Source organism: Nicotiana sylvestris, chromosome 12 (assembly GCF_000393655.2).
Source record: "Nicotiana sylvestris chromosome 12, ASM39365v2, whole genome shotgun sequence".
In the NCBI taxonomy this organism is placed as follows: Eukaryota; Viridiplantae; Streptophyta; class Magnoliopsida; order Solanales; family Solanaceae; genus Nicotiana; species Nicotiana sylvestris.
In genome coordinates, this window is record NC_091068.1 from 143,345,031 (window position 1) to 143,372,187 (window position 27,157).

Sequence of the window (27,157 nt, forward strand, 5' to 3'; positions counted from 1 at the left end):
TGCAGAATTGACCAACAAATTATAATACATGACCAGGTAATGCTTCCTCCTTGAGCTGAGGTTCTATCGGAAACACCATCTCTACCTTCACAAGGTAAGTTAAGGTCTGCGTACACACTACCCTTTTCAGATCCCACATGTAACATTTCTCTTAAGCTGATTTTACTTGTGTTTCGTGAAAATGGCATTTGTGCATAAATTGAAATTTCCTTCCTACTTAATTAACAGAAAAGCTGAAGAAATAACTCGATCAGCAAAAATACGTGCTCTTTTCATTTCCCTTTAATTTATGCATTTTCAAAGGTAACTACCCAATTCTCTGGATTAGACAACACCATTTGTGCTAATATAAATACTATTGCTTTTGGCCGACGGCCTCTTGTGCTCGTCTCTAATATTCACATCCGTCCTTTATCACTCTCCGTTCCCTAAATAAAAACAGATGGCTAGCTCTACGAAGTTATTTGACACCGTTTTTTATCACGCCCAACTATACCTTATAAAAAAGATTAAGCGGTCGTTGCAAATATAATCAGGTTTACAAGTCCGAAGTCGAATCCCACAGAGAACTAAGACTTAGCTACAATTGTTCAATATTGCTAAGAAGACAAGTTCGAACAATTCCTAAGTTATAAATATTAAGATTCTTATATCTAATTAACTAACTAATTAAATTAGTAGATTAACAACTAAAGATACTACGGGTTAGAGACAAGATTAAGGAGGCCTAGAGTTATGATTTCCCCAGTTGTCGGAATCCTTCCTGCTATGTCTTCTATAATTTCGCCTAAGTATTCTCTACCGATCATGAGCGCTCTGCGTGTTGTAATTCTCTCCCGAGTAATTACGACAATTTACTAGACATACTCTCCCGAGTTACGCTAGCTGGCTATAATTACAGCTCACTTAGATCGCACCCAAGGTTTTGTTATCCCTAATCCCACCTTTAAACCCTTGGTTATTGATTCCTCACATACATCGGGAGTGATGTTGTTCAACAACTACCTAAATATACACTCTCTTCCGAGTAATACATATTAAATAGGCACAGCTAATTGAGAGCTCTTCAACCAACCACAATATAAACGTAGTTGAACAAATAGAGAAAAGCTACGGCTCAATTATATAAAAACATAACAAGATTATCCTACAAAAGGTTCTATCAAAATTCTAGATAACAAATTAGCTATTCATAATAGTATGTAAAATTACAATACTAAAAGTCATAATCAACAATGAAAAATAGGAAGAGGAAGGAAAAACTCGTAGAAGAATTCTCCGCCTTGCTCGTATTGTATCTCTGCCTCCTTAGGTCGAATCTGTGTCAAAAATTGGTCTATCCCCTCAAAATACCGTTTTTCCATGTATATATACCAAGTAGGGTTGGGCCCAAACAATTATACCTTCTCCAATGTGAAAAAGGACACTTTTCCCGGGTTTGACTAGCGCGGCCGCGCATATTGCCCAGTATTCTGCCTGATGAGCGCGGCCGCGCTCTTGACGCGCACTTTTCACCCTGTTCCGTTTGGAATTTGGAAAAACGTAAAACATTAAAGTTGTAGCCCTTATAGTTATCTTTCCATCCATATATTGTGGAGCCCAAATGGAGTTTTGAGCAAAACGTTATGTGCATTTTACTAGACAGTGCGCAATATGCCTACTCAAGTCTTCGTTTGTTCTTAACTATCAAAGTTGACCCCTGACACGATCCCGGCTTAATTCCTTGGACTTTTACTCAGACTTCAAAGCTCCAAATCACTTGAATTCATTCCATAACATCTATATAGCTCGGAATCACTCCTACAAGGCATAAAACACACAGTTAGCGCAAGACACTAGCGATTAAAGCTCAAACTCAATTAAAGTGCAGTAAATTAGAGTGTAATAAGCGACTAAAATACTTAATTACAGCCTATCATCAACACCCCACACTTAAATCATTGCTCGTCCTCGAGCAATCAAACTACACTTTTTATAGACACGACCTTTTTAAACAATTCTCCTAACTCATCACACCAAGAGTATTTAAAATAGACTAAGCACAAAAGTGTAACATCTTCACCTCAAGATTTGACTCACAAGTACCACGCATTATTCACAACTCACCCACTTACTCTAACATAAAGGTCACTGACATTACCTTCCTTCATGAATCAAGTGCCCTCATACAACTAAAGAGACTAGTTCCACACAATAAAATTTGAGAACGCTCATGAACTCAAGATAGAAAGAATTCACTCACTCTCAGAAATAACATTCATATGCCACAAAAGATGCACCATAAGCTTGCCCATAGTGTACTACTCCACTAATCGAACTCATTCAATCTAGGATCAATTAGGACTTTATTTGATTGTAATGTAGGCTATGGGACAGGTATGATACATTTAGATATAAGAGTGACTACACCTCCCTAAGCACTTTAATACATATACTTTAACATTCAAACCTCATACTTATGTCAAACCAAACTCTACCTTCACATCAATGTATATTACCTCATACTTCTTTAAGCACAATTGCAGCAAAAGTCACCCCTTATTAAAGAAATACTTTTTTTTTCACAGCAATACTGTCACACCTCCTTTTTGCGCGCCCGGCCCCGAAGGGTAAAAATGCGCGAGAGAGTTTTTCCAATTTAAGTGACAATATTCGAAATGAGATTATTTATTAATTCAGAGTCGCCACTTGGGAAAGGTTTGGCTTTTGGTGTCCCAAGTCACCGGTTTATCTTGAATCCCGAATCGAGGAAAATATTCGACTTTTCCAAATGAAGTCTGCGAACCAGAAATTCTAAGTAAGGAATTCTGTTGACCCGAGGGAAGGTGTTAGGCACCCTCGAATCCCGTGGTTCTAGCACGGTCGCTTAAATTGTTATAATGGCTAAATATCTGATTTAAATACATGTTGTGACTTATGTGCTTTTATTAAGTTTAAACCGCTTTTATTATTATCATTTATTTTATAGAATTGCAACGTCGTGAAAACGCATCTCGAACCACGTCACAATCAATGCACCCGTAATTGTTAACACATTTCGACTCCGTTGAGATTTGGATTTGGGTCACATAAATGCGCACCCGAATTTAAGAATGTAATTTAATTAATTCGCGCCTAAAGAGTCTAACGCGTTATTATCTTTGGGGGAAGACTGTGAAAGTTCACTAAACAGTCCCTCCCAAATTCTAAGTACTTATTGTGATCAATTATTGAGGGCCCCGCAATGTGCATCTTTATTTGACGAGGCTCGTCTCATTATTTTTAAAAGGGATATCCTAAAGTGACTACATTTCTATTATGTTTGTCTCTAAAAAATAAAAAAAATACGTGCTAATTCAATTGCATGCTTTTGGCCAACTCCGGATTCCTGTTAATCATCTGATTAGTTGTTTATGAGATGAAGAATGCTATACCTCGTGGAACATGCTTTTAATTTGATAAAAATTGCATACAAGCTGAGGAAACGCTACACTTAAACTCCAAACATTTCTTGAGTTGAATTTAACTAAACTTGTTTAGGCTAGATTAAGGGAATTAACTACTAGAAATTGTTACTAATGGGATTCGAACGTGATCCTACATACTGCCTAACGGGACCCGATAAAAGACCTAAAATATAAAACAGAATTGTGTTGTATTTAATAAAGTCGAAGCATTCTACCCTATGCATACCATTATAGCTGAAAAGGAATCTGGCTAGTCACTATGTCAACTATCCATGCATTCTGTGAATTGTACAATTACATCCCTCGTACCAACAAACGACTATAAACCATAACAAAAAAAGACTAAAACTCAGTTAAGTATCAATTAACTGTCCTTTCATGCTATTGAATTACAAACTAGTCAGTTATACGAGCCCATCAATATACCATGAGTATTACAACAAGTATTTAAACTTCTTCAACATCTTTCATTTCATGCTTTCAAATGTTACAGTTACACCAATATGAGACTCGAAATGTGTACCTGGGATGCTGAAAATGCAAAGGAGAAGAGGAAGAAGATAGGGAAAATCAGCAGCAGCAGGAACAAAATAGCAGCAACAACAAAGCGACACAGCAGCAATGACAAACAAGTAACAACAGAACAAGTTCCAGTGCAGAATGCAGTTATGGCCGATGGAAAAAGTAGCAAATGACAGCAATAACCAGTAACGTAGGATCAGAACTCAGACAGACCAAATCCAGGAATAAACTAAGGAAACACACAACCAGTAACCTCAATTAGGACTTGGAAGAATCAGTATTGATTAAACAGGTTGAAACAAGTGAAATCAGAACAACAATAGGAAGAACAGTTTCTGATTTTTATCTGTATGTTTTCTATCTCTTGCTTTCTATCTCTCTCCTGTATATATCCTCTCTCAATGTGTATCTGTATATGCCTGTCTCTCTTTTTTCTCTCTCTGTATATGTCTGTCCCCCCTAACTAATGGAAGTTCTCCTCTTTTATAGCCTAGCATCAGCCCTTTACAGCCTGTTGGACAAATCAGAACCCTCTCCTTTCCTGCTGTCTTTCCACTCAAAAAAATTAAAAAGTAGAAACCCTCCCATGAGATTCCCTGACAGCCTTTACTTAGATATGGTTTATTATTTCTTAAACAAATCAGGGTGTGGGCAGCCTGAATATGCCCTGACAGCACATGCTGTCAAATTATTTTTAATCTCTAAAAGGGCCTTAATGCACATGTTGTGCACAAGTGCACATGCCACCAATTCAGGCTGCAACTAACAAACCAAATCCTTAAATTTCTGATTCAAATACAACAACTATAAGTAGCTATACTCGATTCTTAATTTGATTCAAACAAAGTTCAGCAGGAAAACAAATCAAATTGTTATCGTTCAAACAGCTGAAAATAATCGACGACACGTATCGAATCGACTATACTAGTTATAACCTATACAACCAATAGCCAATGATCGGAATCGAACAGTATTTAACAAGGGATTCAGATTTGCACTGTCAAAACAGGAATGAACCTGAGAATTAATTAGTCGACCAATTTCAAATTCAGTCGATTATACAGTTTACATACACACACATTATCAGTGAATGAAAAAGGACTTGACCAAATGCAGAGGTCCGGGCAAGGTGGACAAGACAGTCGACCAAAATTCAAAAACAAAATCAACCAAACATTTGGGGCAATGAACAAACATTTAACTACAACAAACACACGAACTGATAAAGAAAAAAAAGGGAAAGCAAAAATACCTTAAAGTCTTGGAAAAATCAACAAACCCTGACTCGGATTTGAATCGACCTTTCTTGGGGTTGAACGGACTTTAATCGAAGTGTCTCTACTTAGAACACTTCGATTAAGGTCCATTAGACCCTAATCATTTAGTTCAAACGGACACAGATTGGGCTCAGGGTTTCTAGGGTTCCTAAGGGGCAGATTTGGGATTTGTGTTTTCTCTGGTTAGATTCGGACCAAACCAAGCCTGGTTTGGTCACGAGGGAGGTCAGGGGAGTGTCTGGTATGAATCTGGGGTAGATCGGTGTGGATCGAGTTTTGCTCGAATCTTCAAATGAAGATTCGAGAACCTAGGTTTTGATTCGAGGCAAAAGGACAACAGATCTATGTTCAGGGTGGTGAAGCGGTCCTATGGTGTTAAGGTGGGGGTCACCGGCGTCCATGCCGCCGGGATTAATGGTGAGGGGAAAGGGGCGGCTAGGGTTCTAAAGGGTTTGGGTCTGTGGTGAGGACGATGAAGGGGGGGTGTTTGGATGGGGCGTGGGGTAAGGTTTTAGGTTTATATAGTTAATGAGTGAATAGATCCTGGCCGTCGGATGAGGCGAGACGAAAGGCCAGGATCTTTCAACTGGTGGGGAATGGTGTCGTTTCAAACGCCAGGGGTTGGGTTGGTTTGGGGGTTGAATGAGTCGGGTTCATGGGCGTGACCTGAGGCCGTTAGATGGGATTGGATTTTAACGGTTGAGATGAGACGGCCTCATACGGCGTCGTTTGAGTAAAGGATTGGCCAAATCTGGGTCGTTCCTTTGAATCAATCAACGACTCAAAGAGATGATGCCTATACGGCGTCGTTTGGGCGTCTTGCAGAGGGCCTGGTTGGACTGGGTCGTTTTGGTTTGGGCTTGTTCTTATTTAAATTGGATTGGCCCAATCCGAAAACCCTTTTCTTCTTAAATCTCTTAATTAATTTGTCAAATAATACTATAAAAACAAAAATTAACACATAATTAACATTTAATTAAAATAGCATCACTTAATGACAAAAATGAAAGATGCATTTTTTGCGATTTTTCCTTTTAATAACCGGATTACGGTTCAACTACACACGACACATTTTTTTGTATTTTGTTTTAATAAAAATAAAAATGGGCAAAATCACAAATAATTAACAAAATGCCACGTAAAAATCCAAAAATTGTACAGCAAGACCATTTGCTATTATTTTTTATTTCTTTTGGAGTGATTGTCGCGTAAACAAAAATCACGTGCTCACAGCTGCCCCTCTTTATTCGGAAACACGAAGAGTTTTCGTGCAAAGATAAAGTGAGCGGATATGAGCGATTTTTGCCTATTGGAATACCCCGTGTGAAGCACATTTTTGAAAGATTTGACCGAATCTTCGCTTCAAAGATTTCCTACATATCCTGGGCTAAACAGGAATCAGGTCAATGTAGTTCGGGAAGCTTTGGTAGCTGGAACTACCATGGGATTGCAATGCTTGCCATTACTGCTGTTGCCGTTGCTGCTTACCGACTCCCTTATTACAACCAAAGGAAAATTGAAACTGAACTAACTACGTATGCGTGTCAACCGCTAGTTACAAGATTCCTATCTATGATTCTTTTGCAACTTGATCTTGGGTCTTAGCTGATTCTGCTTGTAGACTTCGATCCGAATCTTGATGCTTGCAAGTTGTAGGTGCCTGTTTATTTCTGGGATACTGAGTGAGACAGGATTGGCAGAGCTTGGGACTTTGATCAAATCTTGGAGCGATCCGCCTTTCATTTTCTCCAGTATCTCGGGACATCTTTTTTTTTTTTATTCTGGGTTGAGACTCATCTCGTGGGTCGTCTCGATCCATGCGCTTCGAAGTTAGACCTGCGGGGAAAAACAAACGAACGAAATTTTCTGCCCCAGTTTTACTAGAAAAATTTCGTGAGTTAAATGCCGGGAAGTTCATAGAATTGATGAATGGATTGGAAAATTTCAGTCTACCAAATGCGACTCCGGGATTGGATTCCTAATATTTCCATAAGGTAAAAATGCTCTGTTTAGGGTTGGAGCCCTAATGCTGGCTAAACGGAAAAGTGCTCAGTTCAGGGTTGGAGCCCTAATGCTGGCTAAATGGAAAGAGTTCAGTTCAGGGTTGGAGCCCTGATGTTGACTAAATGGAAAAGTTCAGTTCATGGTCGGAGCCCTAATGCTTACTAACTGGAAAAAGTTCAGTTCAGGGTTGGAGCCCTAATGCTGACTAAATGGAAAATGCTCAGTTCAGGGTTGGAGCCTTAATGCTGGCCAAATGGAAAAAGTTCAGTTCAGGGTTGGAGCCCTAATGTTGACTAAAGAAAAAAGTTCAGTTTAGGGTTGGAGCCCTAATGCTGACTAACACAGACAATGCTCAGTTCAGGGTTGGAGCCCTAATGCTGGCGGAATGGAAAAAGTTCAGTTCAGGGTTGGAGCCCTAATGCTGACTAACTGGGAAAGTTCAGTTTAGGGTTGGAGCCCTAATGCTGACTAAAGGGAAAAGTTCAGTTTAGGGTTGGAGCCCTAATGCTGACTAACAGACAATGCTCAGTTCAGGGTTGGAGCCCTAATGCTGGCGGAATGGAAAAAGTTCAGTTCAGGGTTGGAGCCCTAATGCTAACTAAATGGAAAAAGTTCAGTTTAGGGTTGGAGCCCTAATGCTGACTAACAGAACAATGCTCAGTTCAGGGTTGGAGCCCTAATGCTGGCGGGAATGAAAAAGTTCAGTTCAGGGTTGGAGCCCTAAAGCTGACTAAACGGAAAGTTCAGTTTAGGGTTGGAGCCCTAATGTTGACTAACTGGGAAAGTTCAGTTTAGGGTTGGAGCCCTAATTCTGACTAAAGGGAAAAGTTCAGTTTAGGGTTGGAGCCCTAATGCTGACTAACAGACAATGCTCAGTTCAGGGTTGGAGCCCTAATGCTGGCGGAATGGAAAAAGTTCAGTTCAGGGTTGGAGCCCTAATGCTGACTAAATGGAAAAAGTTCAGTTTAGGGTTGGAGCCCTAATGCTGACTAACAGAAGAATGCTCAGTTCAGGGTTGGAGCCCTAATGTTGGCGGGAATGAAAAAGTTCAGTTCAGGGTTGGAGCCCTAATGCTGACTAAACGGAAAGTTCAGTTTAGGGTTGGAGCCCTAATGCTGACTAACTGGGAAAGTTCAGTTTAGGATTGGAGCCCTAATGCTGACTAAAGGGAAAAGTTCAGTTTAGGGTTGGAGCCCTAATGCTGACTAACAGACAATGCTCAGTTCAGGGTTGGAGCCTTAATGCTGGCGGAATGGAAAAAGTTCAGTTCAGGGTTGGAGCCCTAATGCTGACTAAATGGAAAAAGTTCAGTTTAGGGTTGGAGCCCTAATGCTGACTAACAGAACAATGCTCAGTTCAGGGTTGGAGCCCTAATGCTGGCGGGAATGAAAAAGTTCAGTTTAGGGTTGGAGCCCTAATGCTGACTAAACGGAAAATTCAGTTTAGGGTTGGAGCCCTAATGTTGACTAACTGGGAAAGTTCAGTTTAGGGTTGGAGCCCTAATGCTGACTAAAGGGAAAAGTTCAGTTTAGGGTTGGAGCCCTAATGCTGACTAACAGACAATGCTCAGTTCAGGGTTGGAGCCCTAATGCTGGCGGAATGGAAAAAGTTCAGTTCAGGGTTGGAGCCCTAATGCTGACTAAATGGAAAAAGTTCAGTTTAGGGTTGGAGCCCTAATGCTGGCGGGAATGAAAAAGTTCAGTTCAGGGTTGGAGCCCTAATGTTGACTAAACGGAAAGTTCAGTTTAGGGTTGGAGCCCTAATGCTGACTAACTGGGAAAGTTCAGTTTAGGGTTGGAGCCCTAATGCTGACTAAAGGGAAAAGTTCAGTTTAGGGTTGGAGCCCTAATGCTGACTAACAGACAATGCTCAGTTCAGGGTTGGAGCCCTAATGCTGGCGGAATGGAAAAAGTTCAGTTCAGGGTTGGAGCCCTAATGCTGACTAAATGGAAAAAGTTCAGTTTAGGGTTGGAGCCCTAATGCTGACTAACAGAACAATGCTCAGTTCAGGGTTGGAGCCCTAATGTTGGCGGGAATGAAAAAGTTCAGTTCAGGGTTGGAGCCCTAATGTTGGCGGGAATGAAAAAGTTCAGTTCAGGGTTGGAGCCCTAATGCTGACTAAACGGAAAGTTCAGTTTAGGGTTGGAGCCCTAATGCTGACTAACTGGGAAAGTTCAGTTTAGGATTGGAGCCCTAATGCTGACTAAAGGGAAAAGTTCAGTTTAGGGTTGGAGCCCTAATGCTGACTAACAGACAATGCTCAGTTCAGGGTTGGAGCCTTAATGCTGGCGGAATGGAAAAAGTTCAGTTCAGGGTTGGAGCCCTAATGCTGACTAAATGGAAAAAGTTCAGTTTAGGGTTGGAGCCCTAATGCTGACTAACAGAACAATGCTCAGTTCAGGGTTGGAGCCCTAATGCTGGCGGGAATGAAAAAGTTCAGTTTAGGGTTGGAGCCCTAATGCTGACTAAACGGAAAATTCAGTTTAGGGTTGGAGCCCTAATGTTGACTAACTGGGAAAGTTCAGTTTAGGGTTGGAGCCCTAATGCTGACTAAAGGGAAAAGTTCAGTTTAGGGTTGGAGCCCTAATGCTGACTAACAGACAATGCTCAGTTCAGGGTTGGAGCCCTAATGCTGGCGGAATGGAAAAAGTTCAGTTCAGGGTTGGAGCCCTAATGCTGACTAAATGGAAAAAGTTCAGTTTAGGGTTGAATCCCTAATGCTGACTAACAGAACAATGCTCAGTTCAGGATTGGAGCCCTAATGCTGGCGGGAATGAAAAAGTTCAGTTCAGGGTTGGAGCCCTAATGTTGACTAAACGGAAAGTTCAGTTTAGGGTTGGAGCCCTAATGCTGACTAACTGGGAAAGTTCAGTTTAGGGTTGGAGCCCTAATGCTGACTAAAGGGAAAAGTTCAGTTTAGGGTTGGAGCCCTAATGCTGACTAACAGACAATGCTCAGTTCAGGGTTGGAGCCCTAATGCTGGCGGAATGGAAAAAGTTCAGTTCAGGGTTGGAGCCCTAATGCTGACTAAATGGAAAAAGTTCAGTTTAGGGTTGGAGCCCTAATGCTGACTAACAGAACAATGCTCAGTTCAGGGTTGGAGCCCTAATGTTGGCGGGAATGAAAAAGTTCAGTTCAGGGTTGGAGCCCTAATGTTGGCGGGAATGAAAAAGTTCAGTTCAGGGTTGGAGCCCTAATGCTGACTAAACGGAAAGTTCAGTTTAGGGTTGGAGCCCTAATGCTGACTAACTGGGAAAGTTCAGTTTAGGATTGGAGCCCTAATGCTGACTAAAGGGAAAAGTTCAGTTTAGGGTTGGAGCCCTAATGCTGACTAACAGACAATGCTCAGTTCAGGGTTGGAGCCTTAATGCTGGCGGAATGGAAAAAGTTCAGTTCAGGGTTAGAGCCCTAATGCTGACTAAATGGAAAAAGTTCAGTTTAGGGTTGGAGCCCTGATGCTGACTAACAGAACAATGCTCAGTTCAGGGTTGGAGCCCTAATGCTGGCGGGAATGAAAGAGTTCAGTTTAAGGTTGGAGCCCTAATGCTGACTAAATGGAAAGTTTAGTTTAGGGTTAGAGCCCTAATGCTGACTAACTGGGAAAGTTCAGTTTAGGGTCGGAGCCCTAATGCTTACTAAATGGAAAAAGTTCAGTTCAGGGTTGGAGCCCTAATGCTGACTAAATGAAAAAGTTCAGTTTAGGGTTGGAGCCCTAATGCTGACTAACAGAACAATGCTCAGTTCAGGGTTGGAGCCCTAATGCTGACTAAATGAAAAAAGTTCCGGGGATACTAACTGAACCGTTTTTTTTTTTTGAGTTTTCCTTGTTTTAGTAAAAATGTAAAAGAGAATTTTGTGGAAACTTCCCTTTCGAGTGGATTTCTTATTGCCAAACTGCTTCTTGCACTCATGTGTTTCTTTTCTTCTTTGGGTGACACCTGCTTCTTGCACGGTTGTCTTGAATCATACCTGTTTCAACTTTTCAAACAAAGAACAATCGTTAGCTCGGAAATGGCGGTTGGTTCGGTGACCTTGATTGTTCCAGTTGCTTTGCTGCGTCCTTATTTCTGTTGAGAAACTCTGCCATTGATTGGATTCAAATGGAAAAACCCTTTAGACTGCTCAGGCCTGCGTTTCCAGATTCTGTGATGATTTGCCTTGTAAGGCTTTGGTTTTTCCATCCGGTTTTGCTTGAGGATTTTTCAACGGGGATTTTATTGGGGATACTCTGTGGGGATTTGTACAAGAGGAAGCTCTGTGGGGATTTGTACAAGGCGGACTTGCTGGGGAAATTTCTTTTTTTTTTTTTTCACTTTACTTTAAACACCAGTCAAACATCATGATTCATCAGGTTTGGACAAACGTACCAACGAAACGAGGTGTTTTCCTTCGTGAAACGGAATTCCATGAAACCAAACCTGCCACCTGTCCTTTCCGGTATATCTGGAACTTAGGGTTAAAAAATGAAAGGGATTCGAAGAAAAACAAAGAAAGGAGAAAGCAAACTTCAGAAAAGAAGTGTCCCTTTCGGGACAAGAAAGACTTATTTGAGGAAGACAATGCTGACTTTAAATGGACATGACATGCTCTTTGGACTGGACGTCTGACCTTCAATGAACTTGCATTTCCTCCCGAACCAAAATGGATCTGTGTTTCCAAACCGGTGGAACTTTGCCGAGACCTCCTTGGGTGGAGTCGTTCTTTCGGCCAACAGCGCCCTTTGCGGGTTTTCGCTGGCTGACCTCTCTCATTTCCCTCCTTGCTGTCGCTCGATAGCACTCTTTGCGAGTTTTTACTACACAAGCTCTCTCATTTTGGTTTCTCTACTCCCGTCGCCTCGCGGTGCCCGAAGGTTTTCACCGACGAGACTCTCTCATTTTATTTCTCTCAATTTACAGTGTACCGGCCTCCATTCGGGACGCTTCTTGGCTTCCCGCTACCTTTGGTAATTGATCTGAAAGGCTTGTGCTTGGCAAAGAAAAGTAGATGATACTACGACTTTTAAGCCGCTTGACGTGCCCCGGTTTCAATTTCAGGGTAAATGGGATTTTATTGTTGGTGTGACTGAACCTCAGAGAGAGACTGCCTATGTATCCTTTCGGAATCAAGTCAGACGTAGTTCAGGCCTCGATCAATGTTTTGTTTTGTTTGTTTTGTCTTTTTTTTTTGTAACCAAAAAACTGTAACCGGCTCAAAGGCTTGTAGAGAGAGTTGATAGTGTTTGGGGTAGTGGGAATAAAACCTCCATCATTTCAAATGCGTGAGGATCGCTGGGGTGTCACTCAGACGTAGTATCTTTTGACTGCATCCGCATTCACTGCTGTTTCGGAATCATTTCCTTCAATATCACCCAGGTACAATGCTCCTCTCGGCAAAATCTTCCTGATGATGTATGGGCCTTTCCAGTTTGGAGCAAATTTCCCTTTTGCTTCTTGGTGATGTGGCAGAATGCACCTCAGTACCAGTTGACCCACTTCGAAATTCCTGGGTCGGACTTTCTTGTTGTAAGCACGAGCCATTCTTCGTTGGTACAACTGCCCGTGACAAACTGTAGCCATTCGTTTCTCGTCAATCAAAGTCAACTACTCCAATCGAGTCTTAACCCACTCGCTGTCTTCGATCTCTGCTTCGACAATGGTTCGAAGCGAAGGAATTTCTACCTCTGCTGGTATCACAACTTCGGTCCCATAAACCAAGAGATAAGGGGTTGCCCCTACTGACGTGCGTACCGTAGTGCGATATCCCAATAATGCAAAGGGTAGCTGTTCGTGCCACTGCCGGGAACCCTGGATCGTCTTCCTCAAAATCTTCTTGATGTTCTTGTTTGTTGCTTCTACAACGCCATTGGCCTTGGGCCGATAAGGAGTGGAATTCCTATGCGTTATCTTGAACTGCTCGCATACATCTCCCATCAAGTGACTATTCAGGTTTGCTGCGTTATCTGTGATGATAGTTGCAGGAATACCGAAACGACAAATAAGATTTGAATGTACAAAATCCACTACAGCTTTTTTGGTGACCGACTTGAGAGTGACAGCCTCTACCCATTTGGTGAAGTAGTCGATGGCAACCAGTATAAATCTATGTCCATTTGAAGCCTTTGGCTCGATCAGACCGATGACGTCCATGCCCCAGACAACAAATGGCCAAGGTGCGGACTTGGGATGCAATTCCGTGGGAGGTGCATGAATCAAATCACCGTGCACCTGACACTGATGACACTTCCGAACGAAGCTAAAGCAGTCCTTTTCCATGGTCATCCAGTAATAACCTGCTCGAAGGATTTTCTTCGCTAAGACATACCCGTTCATGTGAGGTCCGCACACACCTGCGTGTACTTCGTGCATGATCTTTCTCGCTTCCTCGATATCGACACATCTTAGGAGATTGAGGTCCGGGGTCCTCTTATATAACAATTCACCGCTCAGAAAGAAACCACTTGCATGTCGCCTAATGGTCCTCTTTTGATCTCCAGTAGCGTGCTCGGGGTATTCTTGTGTCTTCAGGAACCTCTTGATGTCATGGTACCAAGGCTGCGTATTTGATCCCGCCTCGATTACATTGCAGTAACCGTGTCTTTCCTTGATTTGGATTTCCAAAGGATCGACGTGGGCGTTGCCCGGGTAGGGTAGCATTGAAGCCAAAGTAGCAAGTGCATCTGCCAGTTCATTGTGACACCGCGGGATATACCTGAACTCTATTGATTTAAAACGCTTGCCGAGATCCTCCACGTGCTGTCGGTAAAGGATAAGCTTGACATCCCGAGTTTCCCATTCACCTTGGGCTTGCCGGATAATCAGGTCAGAATCTCCCATAATCAGCAAGTCTTCGACATCCTGATCGATCGCCATATGCATGCCCATGATGCAGGCTTCATACTCAGCTGTATTGTTCGTGCAAAAGAAACGCAGTCTAGCTGTGGCGGGATAATGTTGACCAGAGGGCGAGATCAAAATTGCCCCAATCCCTACACCTTTGGCGTTTACGGCTCCATCAAAGAACATCTTCCAAACATGAGCGTTCTCCGAGACCACTTCTACGGTGTTTATTTCTTCATCTGGAAAGTAGGTACTCAATGGCTGGTATTCCTCATCGACTGGATTTTCGGCCAAATGATCTGCTAGCGCCTGGGCTTTCATTGCCGTGCGAGTGACATAGACTATGTCGAATTTGGTAAACAAGATTTGCCACTTGGCCAGTCTTCCAGTAGGCATTGGTTTCTGAAATATATACTTCAAAGGATCTAGCCTGCTTATGAGGAAAGTAGTGTGAGCTTGGAGATAATGTCTCAGCTTTTGAGCAACCCACGTCAGAGCGCAACATGTTCTTTCCAGCAGAGTATACTTGGCCTCGTAACCGGTGAATTTCTTGCTCAAGTAGTAGATTGCTTGTTCTTTCTTTCCGGTTATGTCATGTTTCCCGAGGATGCAACCGAAAGAATTTTCCAAGACTGTCAGATACAAGAACAGTGGTCTTTCTGGCTCTGGTGGGACCAAGACTGGGGGATTTGAAAGATATTCTTTAATTTTGTCAAAAGCTTCTTGACACTCAGCCGTCCATTTGATCGTCGCATCTTTCCTCAATAGCTTAAATATGGGCTCACACATGCTAGTTAGCTGGGCAATGAATCAACTGATATAGTTCAACCTGCCCAACAAACGCATCACGTCTTTCTTCGTTCTTGGGGGAGGTAGATCCCTGATAGATTTTATCTTTGTTGGATCTAATTCGATACCTCTCCTGCTCACTATGAAGCCCAAAAGCTTTCCCGATGGGACTCCGAAAGCACATTTGGCTGGGTTCAGCTTCAAGTCGTACTTCCTCAGTCTCTCGAAGAACTTCCTCAAGTCTTGAATGTGATTATCCTGCGTCCTGGATTTGATTATCACATCGTCCACGTACACCTATATTTCTTGATTCATCATGTCATGAAAAATGGCAGTCATGGCTCTCATGTAAGTTGCCCCAGCATTCTTCAGACCAAATGGCATAACCCGATAACAGTAAGTGCCCCAAGGCGTGGTGAAGGCAGTCTTCTCGGCGTCTTCTTCATCCATCAATACCTGATGATACCCAGCGTAACAATCTACGAAAGACTGGATCTCATGTTTGGCGCAATTATCAACAAGGATGTGGATGTTGGGCAATGGGAAATTATCTTTGGGACTCGCTCTATTTAGGTCTCGATAGTCCACGCACACCCGAGTTTTCCCATCTTTTTTCGTCACTGGAACCACATTTGCCAACCATGTTGTATACTGGACTACCCGAATCACTCCCGTTTTCAGCTGCTTGGTGATCTTCTCTTTAATCTTGTCACTGACCTCAGTTTTGAACTTTCGTTGCTTTTGTTGAACTGGAGGACAATCAGGATGAATCGGCAATTTATGAACCACTAGATCAACACCTAGACCCGGCATGTCATCATATGACCAAGCAAACACGTCTTTAAATTCAAAAAGAAGTTGAATTATCGCCTCTCGCGTTTTCTTGTCCGTGTGAATGCTTATTTTGGTCTCCCGGATTTCTTCAGGAGTTCCTAAATTAACCGGTTCGGTGTCATTCAGATTTGGCTTAGGTTTATTCTCAAAATGTTCCAACTCTCGGTTTATTTCCCTAAAAGCCTCTTCTTCATCATATTCTGGTTCTGGGTTCATTATTTCACAATTAAATAGCTCGTTGTGATCTGGGCGTGAAGTCCGCAAGCATGTCATATTTAAAGCCGCATTATTATAACTGAAAGAAAAGATAAAGGAAAAAATAACAAAAATCAGAACGAAGGAAAAAATGAGAAAACAATGATGATTTTTTTTTATTTTTCTTGGAATTTGGAAGACAACAATGTTTACAACTCAGGAATTCAAAACAACAATTGAAGGGAAGAAAATATCCAAGTTATATCCTGGGGATGACTCGTGATGTAGGAAAGGTGGCAGGACAGGTCTACCCGGACTTCTGCCTAGTCGGGAATGGCGTGGCCTCCCAGTTTCGAAGTTTGGCGTTTGGCCCCATATATATCATCTCGACGGTGCTGGTGTCTTCTCCTGGTTGAACCATGTGAGCCTCATATAGCATTTCTCTCATTGCCCCACATATTTCCTCGATTTCCTCAGCCGTGAAAACCTCATCATCTTCTTCTTCAGTGTATCTTGGTCCGACGAAGGTTTCATATAAATCCGGCAGTGGCCGAGGCAGTTTCCAACCCCCATTCTTCCTCTTCTTTGCCCATTCTTCATCTTCTGGAGTGGGTTGAAAACCTATCCCAAAACGTTTCTTGGCGGAAGGCAAGGTGATGGGTTCCGTTATTCCTTGCAATGTTCGTCCGAGCCCTTTCCCTGGCCTGAATCCGTGCCGGATCATCTCTTTAGCCACCATAACCGAGGTGTTAGACAAGAAAGGTTGGGGGCAAGGTCTTCCCTCTTCATGCTGCTCTGCTAACACAATCTCGAAAGCTTGATAGACCGTGTGTTCGCTCCCTTCTCTTGGTTCAAGATATGGGATGGATGGGTCCCGATAAATAGCATGCTCGTCTTCTCCATGGACCACAATCTCTCAGTCTTCGTACTCAAACTTCACCATCTGATGAAGAGTGGAAGGCACAGCTCCTGCCGCATGAATCCAAGGTCTGCCAAGGAGGAAATTGTAGGACGTATCCATGTCAAGCACTTGGAAAGTTACCTCAAACTCTACTGGCCCTATGGTCAAAGCCAAGTCTATTTCTCCAAGGGTGTCTCTCTTGATGCCGTCAAAAGCCCTTACGCAGACATTATTGGGGCGGATTCTTCCGGTCCCAATTTCCATTCTCTGTAGCGTGGAGAGCGGACAAATGTCAACACCTGAACCCCCATCCAACATTACCCGCTTGACGTAGTAGTCTTCGCATTTAACTGTTAGATGCAAGGCTTTGTTGTGTGTCGCTCCCTCTGGGGGTAAATCGTTCTTGCTGAAAGAGACCTGGTTAACGACGAAGAACCTTTCTGTCATTCGTTCCAGTTGTTCGACTGAGGTTTCAACTGGCACGTATGCTTCGTTCAGGGTCTTGAGTAAGATCTTTTGATACTCGGCCGACCTCATCAGCAATGATAGCATGGACACTTGCTCGGGGCACTTGCGCAGTTGATCTACCACTTCGTAGTCCGGCATTTTCATCTGTTGGAAGAAAACTTCCGCTTCTTCAATGCTTACAAGCTTTTTTGGTGGGAAGCGTCTCCGTGTGGCGTTGTTTAGCTCTTGGGTGTTCGAATACCTTCCAATGAAAGTATTTTCCGGAAGTTCTCCCGTGACTTCTTTACCTTTGTACGTTACCAACGTCCTCTGATAGTTCCACGGTACTGTGAACGGGTTTGTCATCGGCTTTTGTGGCACGCGTCCGATAACCACTGGCTCATTCAGCCGAGGTGGTTGAATCGTCCCCCGGACCACATAGGCCCCCTTTGGCACGTACATAGGTTTTGCCCTTTTGACCTCGAAGCTCTGCGGTTTCTCTGCTCGAACTCGTGGGATGTAAAGAACTTCATTCTTCACAGGCACCGCCTTCTTCTCCACCTTCTTTTCGGGCTCGCACTTTACAGTACTGGCCTTTTCCCTTTTTCTGGTTTCTGGGCTATTTCAGGCTTTTTCCCTGCGTCGACAATGGCGATTATAGCTTTCAAAGCAGGGTCAAATTCTTTGTCTTCGCAAATTATTCCGATCAGCGGCCCATTATTGTGAGCAGGTAATGGATTGTTAGTCACATTTGGGACCTCCTCGTCCCTTAGCACTATTTTCCCTTGCTCTATTAAATTCTCGACTACCCTTCTCAAAGCCCAGCAGTCATTTGTATCGTGCCCTTCCGCTCCTGAATGATAGGCGCATCTAACACCGGCTTTGTAAGAAGGTGATGCCGGATTGTGCCTTGTCTGAGGGACCGGCTGCAGGAAACCCAACCGGACTAGCTTCGGGAACAAAGTAGAGTATAGTTCACCGATAGGCGTGAAAGTCCGCCTTCTAGGTGGTTCCGGAGGGCGGAAGTTATTTTGAGGAGGCTGTGGGTTATAGTGGTTGCGGTATGGAGGCTGATTTCTGGGAGGTGGAGCTTGGCCTCGGTTGGCTTGTTGTGGCGGATGGACATAAGGCTGGGTGTTCATAACCATGTATGGTTGAGGAGCATATGCCATGTTTTGGTGGGGGTAGTAGTGTTGTGGAGTCCTTTCTGAAAAACGGGGCCTGGGATTACGATATTCCCTTGCTTCTGATGCTGCCATGACCGTTTCCTCCTATTTCTTTCCTCTTGCCATTCCTCCGGACCCGCTTTGGACGGCTTGGGAGGTTGCCCTTATGGCTGCTTGACTCAAAATCCTACCTGTTTTCAAACCATTCTCCACCATCTCTCCAATCTTAATCGCTTCTGCGAACGGCTTTCCCATGGCTGACATCATGTTTTGGAAATAGTCGGACTCTTGAGCCTGGAGAAAAGTAGTGACCATTTCTACCTCATCCATGGGAGGCTTCACCCTCGACGCCTGCTCGCGCCACTTAATAGCATATTCTCTGAAGCTTTCTGAAGGTTTCTTCTTCAAGTTCGACAGAGAATTTCGGTCTGGTGCAATGTCGATGTTATACTGGAATTGTCTCACAAAATCTCTAGCGAGATCATCCCATATATGTCATCGGGACATTTCCTTGTCCATATACCATTCTGAGGCTATCCCTACCAGACTTTCCCCAAAATATGCCATTAGTAGTTCCTCTTTTCCGCTGGCTCCCCGCAATTGGTTGCAATATTTCTTGAGATGAGCAATGGGGTCACCGTGTCCATCGTACTTCTCAAACTTTGGGGTCTTGAAACCCACTGGTAGGTGCACGTGAGGGAACATGCATAGATCGGTGTAGGAGACGCTTTTCTGTCCGCTCAAACCTTGCATGTTCTTCAAACTCTGTTCAAGGCTTCTCATTCTTTTGGCCATCTCATTTTGTTCAGCAATTCTGGGGTTCTGATCCTGCCCAGGTGCAAGCTCGCATTGAGGCTGTGGAGGATGAGTGTTGGTGGCGAACCTAGTTGGTTCCATTGAGAAAGATGGTGCTTGGAATGTAAACGAGGACGAGTCAAAATTCGGCTTGTATGCAGCAGGTTGTGCCGTGATCGGGCAGGGTGGTGCAGTAAAGATGTTTGTGTTTACATCCGTTGTTGACACTCGGGGATAAGAATTAGAGGGCGATCCAGCAGAGAAGGCCGAAATGGCTGGGTACCCGAATGGGGTGGAAGGATAGCTTATGGGGACATTAGAAGTCCCGCTTGTCCTGGAGAATAACTCAGGGAATCCAGGGACGACGCTTGGTGGCTCTTTTCCGTTATTCCAGTCGTCCAGTATTTCCAACATGCGGAGCCGCAGGATTCTATTTTCCTCCGCAGTTGCGGACTCGGGCGTGAGGACAACCGAGATCGAACTCTCCTCGGAAACAAGAACTGTTGGTAAAGGAATTTTTGCAGACATTTCTATGCTTCCTTTGGACCTTGTGAAATAAGTGTGAGCACCGCCTCCTGACTTAATAATAGGTAATTGAACACTCCCTTTCGACCTCGTGAATTATGAGTGCGAGGCCAGACTTTCACCAACCGCCTTTTCCAAAAACCTGGAGGAACTCAACGACAAACGAACGGTTAATTCGAAACAAATAACAGATAGGCAATCTCACGTTGGGGCATGATGCACCTATACAGTTAAGTGGATTCCTACATGTTTGCGACGAAAGCATGCGTCATTCCAGCTTCCTTTTTAGGATTTATTATTATTTTTTATTATTTTTTTTATTATGTTTTTATTTTTCTTCCTTTCTCCTTTTGTTACTGTTTTCAATTTTTGTGGTTAAAATGCGACCGGATCCGATGAGGATTGCCTACGTATCACGATGCCACGTGAATCAGATCATTACGTAGTTCAAAACACAAATGAGCGTAAAAAGAAACACACCTTTTATTGCTGAAACGGTCTATTACAAACTACATTTTGCAAAAAGGAAGAGCAAACTTTGAAAATAAACCTAGACTTAAACAGACTAAAACACCTAGATGCGAAAGACAGACAGAAGATGCTAAGATACAGACTCGACTTATAAGTACAGTATGTTTTTGAAAAATGGTGCCCGCGGGACATCGTTCGGCCTCGCCGCGGTCCTAGGTGTGAGATCCCTTTCAAGTTGTTCCAACTCGTGCATGGTCTGCTTGACATAACCCATTACTGCCGAAAGAACGGTAACACTAGTCATGTTCTCACACCATAGACACCGCCTGATGATGGCATGGGCAATGGTCCTGATCTTATCTCTCGTTTGCTTCTTCTCTATAAGCAGGCGTTTTATCTGATCACTGCACATCTTTAATACCTGAGAATCCTGTATATGCTGATTCTTTAGTTGCCGAACTTCTAACTTCATCTGGGCTAACAAGTCGTAACAGTATCTGCTCTCAATTTGGAAATCCTCGGCCTGATTAACTGCTTTAAACTCAAGTGTAGCCATCTCTCTCTTCATTTTGGCAACAGTTTTCTCGTGGTCGCCTTTCAATTGATTCAAGTATCGGCGATGTTTATCTGCTCTTGTATCCCACTGTGCCCTGAGCTCCGCCGTGATGTTTTCAGACTTCTCTAAACCATCTCGCCATTCCCTGACTTCACTTTTCAGCCTTTTTATCAACTGCTCGTCTGATCGACTCCTTGGCTGTTTATCAGCGTCCATCCTCATCTGTTTGATCTGGACTCTGAGCATTTCGTTTTCCTGAGTCAACCCGTTTCGCTCTCCCAGATCGGTAGCAACTTGCACGTTGTGCTCATATTTCAGGCTTTCCACTTGTTGCTTTAACCTGCTGATTTCGGCACAATAGCCTCTTTCTTTCGCCAACCAATCCCACTGCTTTTGCGACGACTCGACGAAATTCAGGATGTGGGGTCTTTTAGCCGGCCTTTCATGTTCGAGTTCCCTTCTGTACCATGCAAGGTAGCCTGGTGCCATCTCTTTTGGCCCGATCCCGCACGCAAATATCTGCTTTCAAATATTGACATTCATTCCAGATCTGGCGGATTTTTGCTTCAGGAAATTGTCCGTCAGGACTTATCTCAATTGTTTGAGCACTAAAATCCTCCTCGTGTGGTACTATCTGGTATCTTCCCAGCTGTCTCAAGACTCGGCAGGGCGCGTAAGGTTGAATGCTTCTAAGTCCCATTAGTAGGAAATGAGTTTTAGTTGCTGGCATATATATGACCTCATCAACAGGCAACCATCCCAGTGTCCACTGTATTTGGCTGGCAGTAAGAGCTTGAAAGAATGAGGTCCATGCCATAACTCCTTTGGGCAGACTGATCTCTTGGGTTCTCATGTAAAATTCTTCTATGCAGGTTTTCTCCGAGGAACCATGGCCCAATAGCTCGGAACGATGGCAGAGATGTTCAGTCATCCACATTTGTAGCAGCAAGTTACAACCTTCGAAGAAATTCCCCCAGGCTTTGCAAGCTGTGAGAGCTCGAAAGATATCAGATACCACCATAGGCGCGAGAGTGCTATCGTTTTGAGTGAGCAAAGTACTGACTATCCCAGATATTTTCAGATCAATATTCCCATCTTTCCTTGGAAATATTAAAAGGCCCAAAAATGTTATCATGAAAGCCACCCGTCTGTGCTTATCCCACTTCTGACGACTACCTTTGCTGCATAGCTTGTTAATCGGATTGTTGAATCCTCCTACATGACCATACCTGTCGTATATGAAGCATGGATTACAAAAACCGGCGGCCAAATCTGGGTTGCGGACCGTCCTGGGTATTTTTAGTGAGTCCAGGAATCGATGTACCGTGACATCTCTTGGGGCGACCAGGTATTTTTGCCTTAACGGAAGTTCAGCATTTCCGATGTACCCAGCCATTTCTTCCAGAGTCGGGGTGAGTTCAAAATCAGAGAAGTGGAAAACATTGTGCGTCGGGTCCCAGTAGGTAACCAAAGCTCTTATGATATCTCCCCGAGGCTGGATTTCCAATAAACCCACGAGACCTTTCAGATATTTCTTGACCTCATCTTGTCCTTCAGCACCTAGATCATTTCACCATAGCCGTAACTTGACAGGGATTTTAGTCATTATCGAAAAGTGTTCATTTTGCATCGTGCTCATCCTGCACATTTATTAAGGTGACCCTTTTTTTTTAAAAAATAAAACAATAATAATATTTTGACTACTTTTCAAAAAAAAGATCAGATTTTCGAACACGGCCTTTCAGCACTTCGGGGATGAAGATTTTAAGGCTGTGTGGGTCAATCGGACAAGAATCCTAAACATGACCCAAAGGTGGTTGTTTATGCAAAGTCAGCCTTCCGGCATCCCTTTTGGGAACATTCGACTATTTATGATAAAACAGCATCACCTGACTTATTTTGAGACACATATTTTTTTTGTTTATTGGTTTTGGCTATCTTAGCAAAAAGGTGGGGTTGAACCCGATGGGGGTTGCCTACGTATCTCACATCCGGTGAGAATCAAACCGGCGTAGTTCGGTACATCGCGAATAGAGTAAATCAATTAGACCCCCCTTTTTTTTTTGGAATACAATTTTTAAAGAAAAAGCAAGAATATGTTTTTTTTTTGGATTTTTATATATTATTATTATTTTTTATTTTTCTTTCAAAAAGAGATAAAGAAAATATTCTTAAGGACTGCTAAATAGCATGTTTTTTTTGGATTTTTTATAAATCAAACTAAAAGACAATTTTTTTTTTTTAGAAAATACCAGTGAGGTTTTGACATTACTTGGACATTGGTTTTATTTTTCCAAAATAAGTAATTATCTCCCTACACTGCTATTTTTCCTTTTTTTTAAGTTTTTATTTAGGAACCGGTCAACATGCAGATCCGAAGCAAATAAATGCGCAAATAGTAGCAAGTAAGATGCATCAGGATGTTCATTTTCATTTTTTGGTACACCTGTCCTAGACAGACCCAACCCCTGTGTTGAGCCTCCAAAGTCAAATGCATGTGATGCAAACAAACGTTCCTACTAGGGATCCGGCATGAAGCTGAGTTATTCTAGGTTCATAACCTAGGTATTTGTTCTAGACTGTGTACCCGAGCGGACAACTCGAGTCGAGGAGGGGGCTACGTACCGGGGACCCGCGGGGTCGTCCGGCTTTGTAACTTGTCCGGCCTCTTTCTTATTTCAGGTATTGACACTAACAGAATAGGGAGTCTCGACCAGCGAGCTTCTCCCCGGAGGTAAGAAGAGAAGGGTTTCGGCACAGTTTATATGTACAGTTCAAATAATATCAAAGCGGTAAAAGCAACATTTAGCACATTAGGCTCAAACATGTAAAAATCAGATAAAACCAAATATAACAATTTATCTGAGCTCGAATTTCTAACCCTGAACCAGTGGTTCTGGGTCATATTTATCCCCAGCAGAGTCGCCAGAACTGTCACACCTCCTTTTTGCGCGCCCGCCCCGAAGGGTTAAATGCGCGAGGGAGTTTTTCCAATTTAAGTGACAATATTCGAAATGGGATTATTTATTTAATTCAGAGTCGCCACTTGGGAAAGGTTTGGCTTTTGGTGTCCCAAGTCACCGGTTTATCTTGAATCCCAAATCGAGGAAAATATTCGACTTTTCCAAATGAAGTCTGCGAACCAGAAATTCTAAGTAAGGAATTCTGTTGACCCGAGGGAAGGTGTTAGGCACCCTCGAATCCCGTGGTTCTAGCACGGTCGCTTAAATTGTTATAATGGCTAAATATCTGATTTAAATACATGTTGTGACTTATGTGCTTTTATTAAGTTTAAACCGCTTTTATTATTATCATTTATTTTTTTATAGAATTGCAACGTCGTGAAAACGCATCTCGAACCACGTCACAATCAATGCACTCGTAGTTATTAACACATTTCGACTCCGTTGAGATTTGGATTTGGGTCACATAAATGCGCACCCGAATTTAAGAATGTAATTTAATTAATTCGCGCCTAAAGAGTCTAACGCGTTATTAACTTTGGGGGAAGACTGTGAAAGTTCACTAAACAGTCCCTCCCAAATTCTAAATACTTATTGTGATCAATTATTGAGGGCCCCGCAATGTGCATCTTTATTTGACGAGACTCGTCTCATTATTTTTAAAAGGGATATCCTAAAGTGACTACATTTCTATTATGTTTGTCTCTAAAAAATAAAAAAAATATGTGCTAATTCAATTGCATGCTTTTGGCCAACTCCGGATTCCTGTTAATCATCTGATTAGTTGTTTACGAGATGAAGAATGCTATACCTCGTGGAACATGCTTTTAATTTGATAAAAATTGCATACAAGCTGATGAAACGCTACACTTACTCCAAACATTTCTTGAGTTGAATTTAACTAAACTTGTTTAGACTAGATTAAGGGAATTAACTACTAGAAATTGTTACTAATGGGATTCGAACGTGATCCTACATACTGCCTAACGGGACCCGATAAAAGACCTAAAAAATAAAACAGAATTGCGTTGTATTTAATAAAGTCGAAGCATTCTACCCTATACATACCATTATAGCTTAAAGGAATCTGGCTAGTCACTATGTCAACTATCCATGCATTCTGTGAATTGTACAATTACATCCCTCGTACCAACAAACGACTATAAACCATAACAAAAAAAATAGACTAAAACTCAGTTAAGTATCAATTAACTGTCCTTTCATGCTATTGAATTACAAACTAGCCAGTTATACGAACCCATCAATATACCATGAGTATTACAACAAGTATTTAAACTTCTTCAACATCTTTCATTTCATGCTTTCAAATGTTACAGTTACACCAATATGAGACTCGAAATGTGTACCTGGGATGCTGAAAATGCAAAGGAGAAGAGGAAGAAGATAGGGAAAATCAGCAGCAGCAGGAACAAAATAGCAGCAACAACAAAGCGACACAGCAGCAATGACAAACAAGTAACAGCAGAACAAGTTCCAGTGCAGAATGCAGTTATGGCCGATGGAAAAAGTAGCAAATGACAGCAATAACCAGTAACGTAGGATCAGAACTCAGACAGACCAAATCCAGGAATAAACTAAGGCAACACATAACCAGTAACCTCAATTAGGACTTGGAAGAATCAGTATTGATTAAACAGGTTGAAACAAGTGAAATCAGAACAACAATAGGAAGAACAGTTTCTGATTTTTATCTGTATGTTTTCTATCTCTTGCTTTCTATCTCTCTCCTGTATATATCCTCTCTCAATGTGTATCTGTATATGCCTGTCTTTTTTTTTCTCTCCCCTAACTAATGGAAGTTCTCCTCTTTTATAGCCTAACATCAGCCCTTTACAGCCTGTTGGACAAATCAGAACCCTCTCCTTTCCTGCTGTCTTTCCGCTCAAAAAAATTAAAAAGTAGAAACCCTCCCATGAGATTCCCTGACAGCCTTTACTTAGATATGGTTTATTATTTCTTAAACAAATCAGGGTGTGGGCAGCCTGAATATGCCCTGACAGCACATGCTGTCAAATTATTTTTAATCTCTAAAAGGGCCTTAATGCACATGTTGTGCACAAGTGCACATGCCACCAATTCAGACTGCAGCTAACAAACCAAATCCTTAAATTTCTGATTCAAATACAACAACTATAAGTAGTTATACTCGATTCTTAATTTGATTCAAACAAAGTTCAGCAGGAAAACAAATCAAATTGTTATCGTTCAAACAGCTGAAAACAATCGACGACACGTATCGAATCGACTATACTAGTTATAACCTATACAACCAATAGCCAATGATCGGAATCGAACAGTATTTAACAAGGGATTCATATTTGCACTGTCAAAACAGGAATGAACCTGAGAACTAATTAGTTGACCAATTTCAAATTCAGTAAATTATACAGTTTACATACACACACATTATCAGTGAATGAAAAAGGACTTGACCAAATGCAGAGGTCCGGGCAAGGTGGACAAGACAGTCGACCAAAATTCAAAAACAAAATCAACCAAACATTTGGGGCAATGAACAAACATTTAACTACAACAAACACACGAACTGATAAAGAAAAAAAAAGGAAAGCAAAAATACCTTAAAGTCTTGGAAAAATCAACAAACCCTGACTCGGATTTGAATCGACCTTTCTTGGGGTCGAACAGACTTTAATTGAAGTGTTCTCTACTGAGAACACTTCGATTAAGGTCCATTAGACCCTAATCATTTAGTTCAAACGGACACAGATTGGGCTCAGGGTTTCTAGGGTTCCTAAGGGGCAGATTTGGGATTTGTGTTTTCTCTGGTTAGATTCGGACCAAACCAAGTCTGGTTTGGTCACGAGGGAGGTCAGGGGAGTGTCTGGTATGAATCTGGGGTAGATCTGTGTGGATCGAGTTTTGCTCGAATCTTCAAATGAAGATTCGAGAACCTAGGGTTTGATTCGAGGCAAAAGGACAACAGATCTATGTTCAGGGTGGTGAAGCGGTCCTATGGTGTTAAGGTGGGGGTCACCGGCATTCATGCCGCCGGGATTAATGGTGAGGGGAAAGGGGGCGGCTAGGGTTCTAAAGGGTTTGGGTCTGTGGTGAGGACGATGAAGGGGGGGGGTGTTTGGATGGGGCGTGGGGTAAGGTTTTAGGTTTATATAGTTAATGAGTGAATAGATCCTGGCCGTCGGATGAGGCGAGATGAAATGCCAGGATCTTTCAATGGGTGGGGAACGGTGTCGTTTCAAACGCCAGGGGTTGGGTTGGTTTGGGGGTTGAATGAGTCGGGTTCATGGGCGTGACCTGAGGCCGTTGGATGGGATTGGATTTTAACGGTTGAGATGAGACGGCCTCATACGGCGTCGTTTGAGTAAAGGATTGGCCAGATCTGGGCCGTTCCTTTGAATCAATCAACGGCTCAAAGAGATGATGCCTATACGGTGTCGTTTGGGCGTCT

General features: G+C 42.6%; 1 long non-coding RNA gene across 1 annotated transcript; it reads left to right on the forward strand.

Annotated features, from left to right (window-relative positions):
* Window positions 1–31: 31 nt before the first annotated feature.
* On the forward strand, window positions 32–4,464 carry LOC138884271 (uncharacterized). Its single transcript, XR_011404436.1, has 2 exons — window positions 32–94; window positions 3,940–4,464. It is a non-coding gene; the product is annotated as an uncharacterized lncRNA (long non-coding RNA).
* Window positions 4,465–27,157: the final 22,693 nt, after the last annotated feature.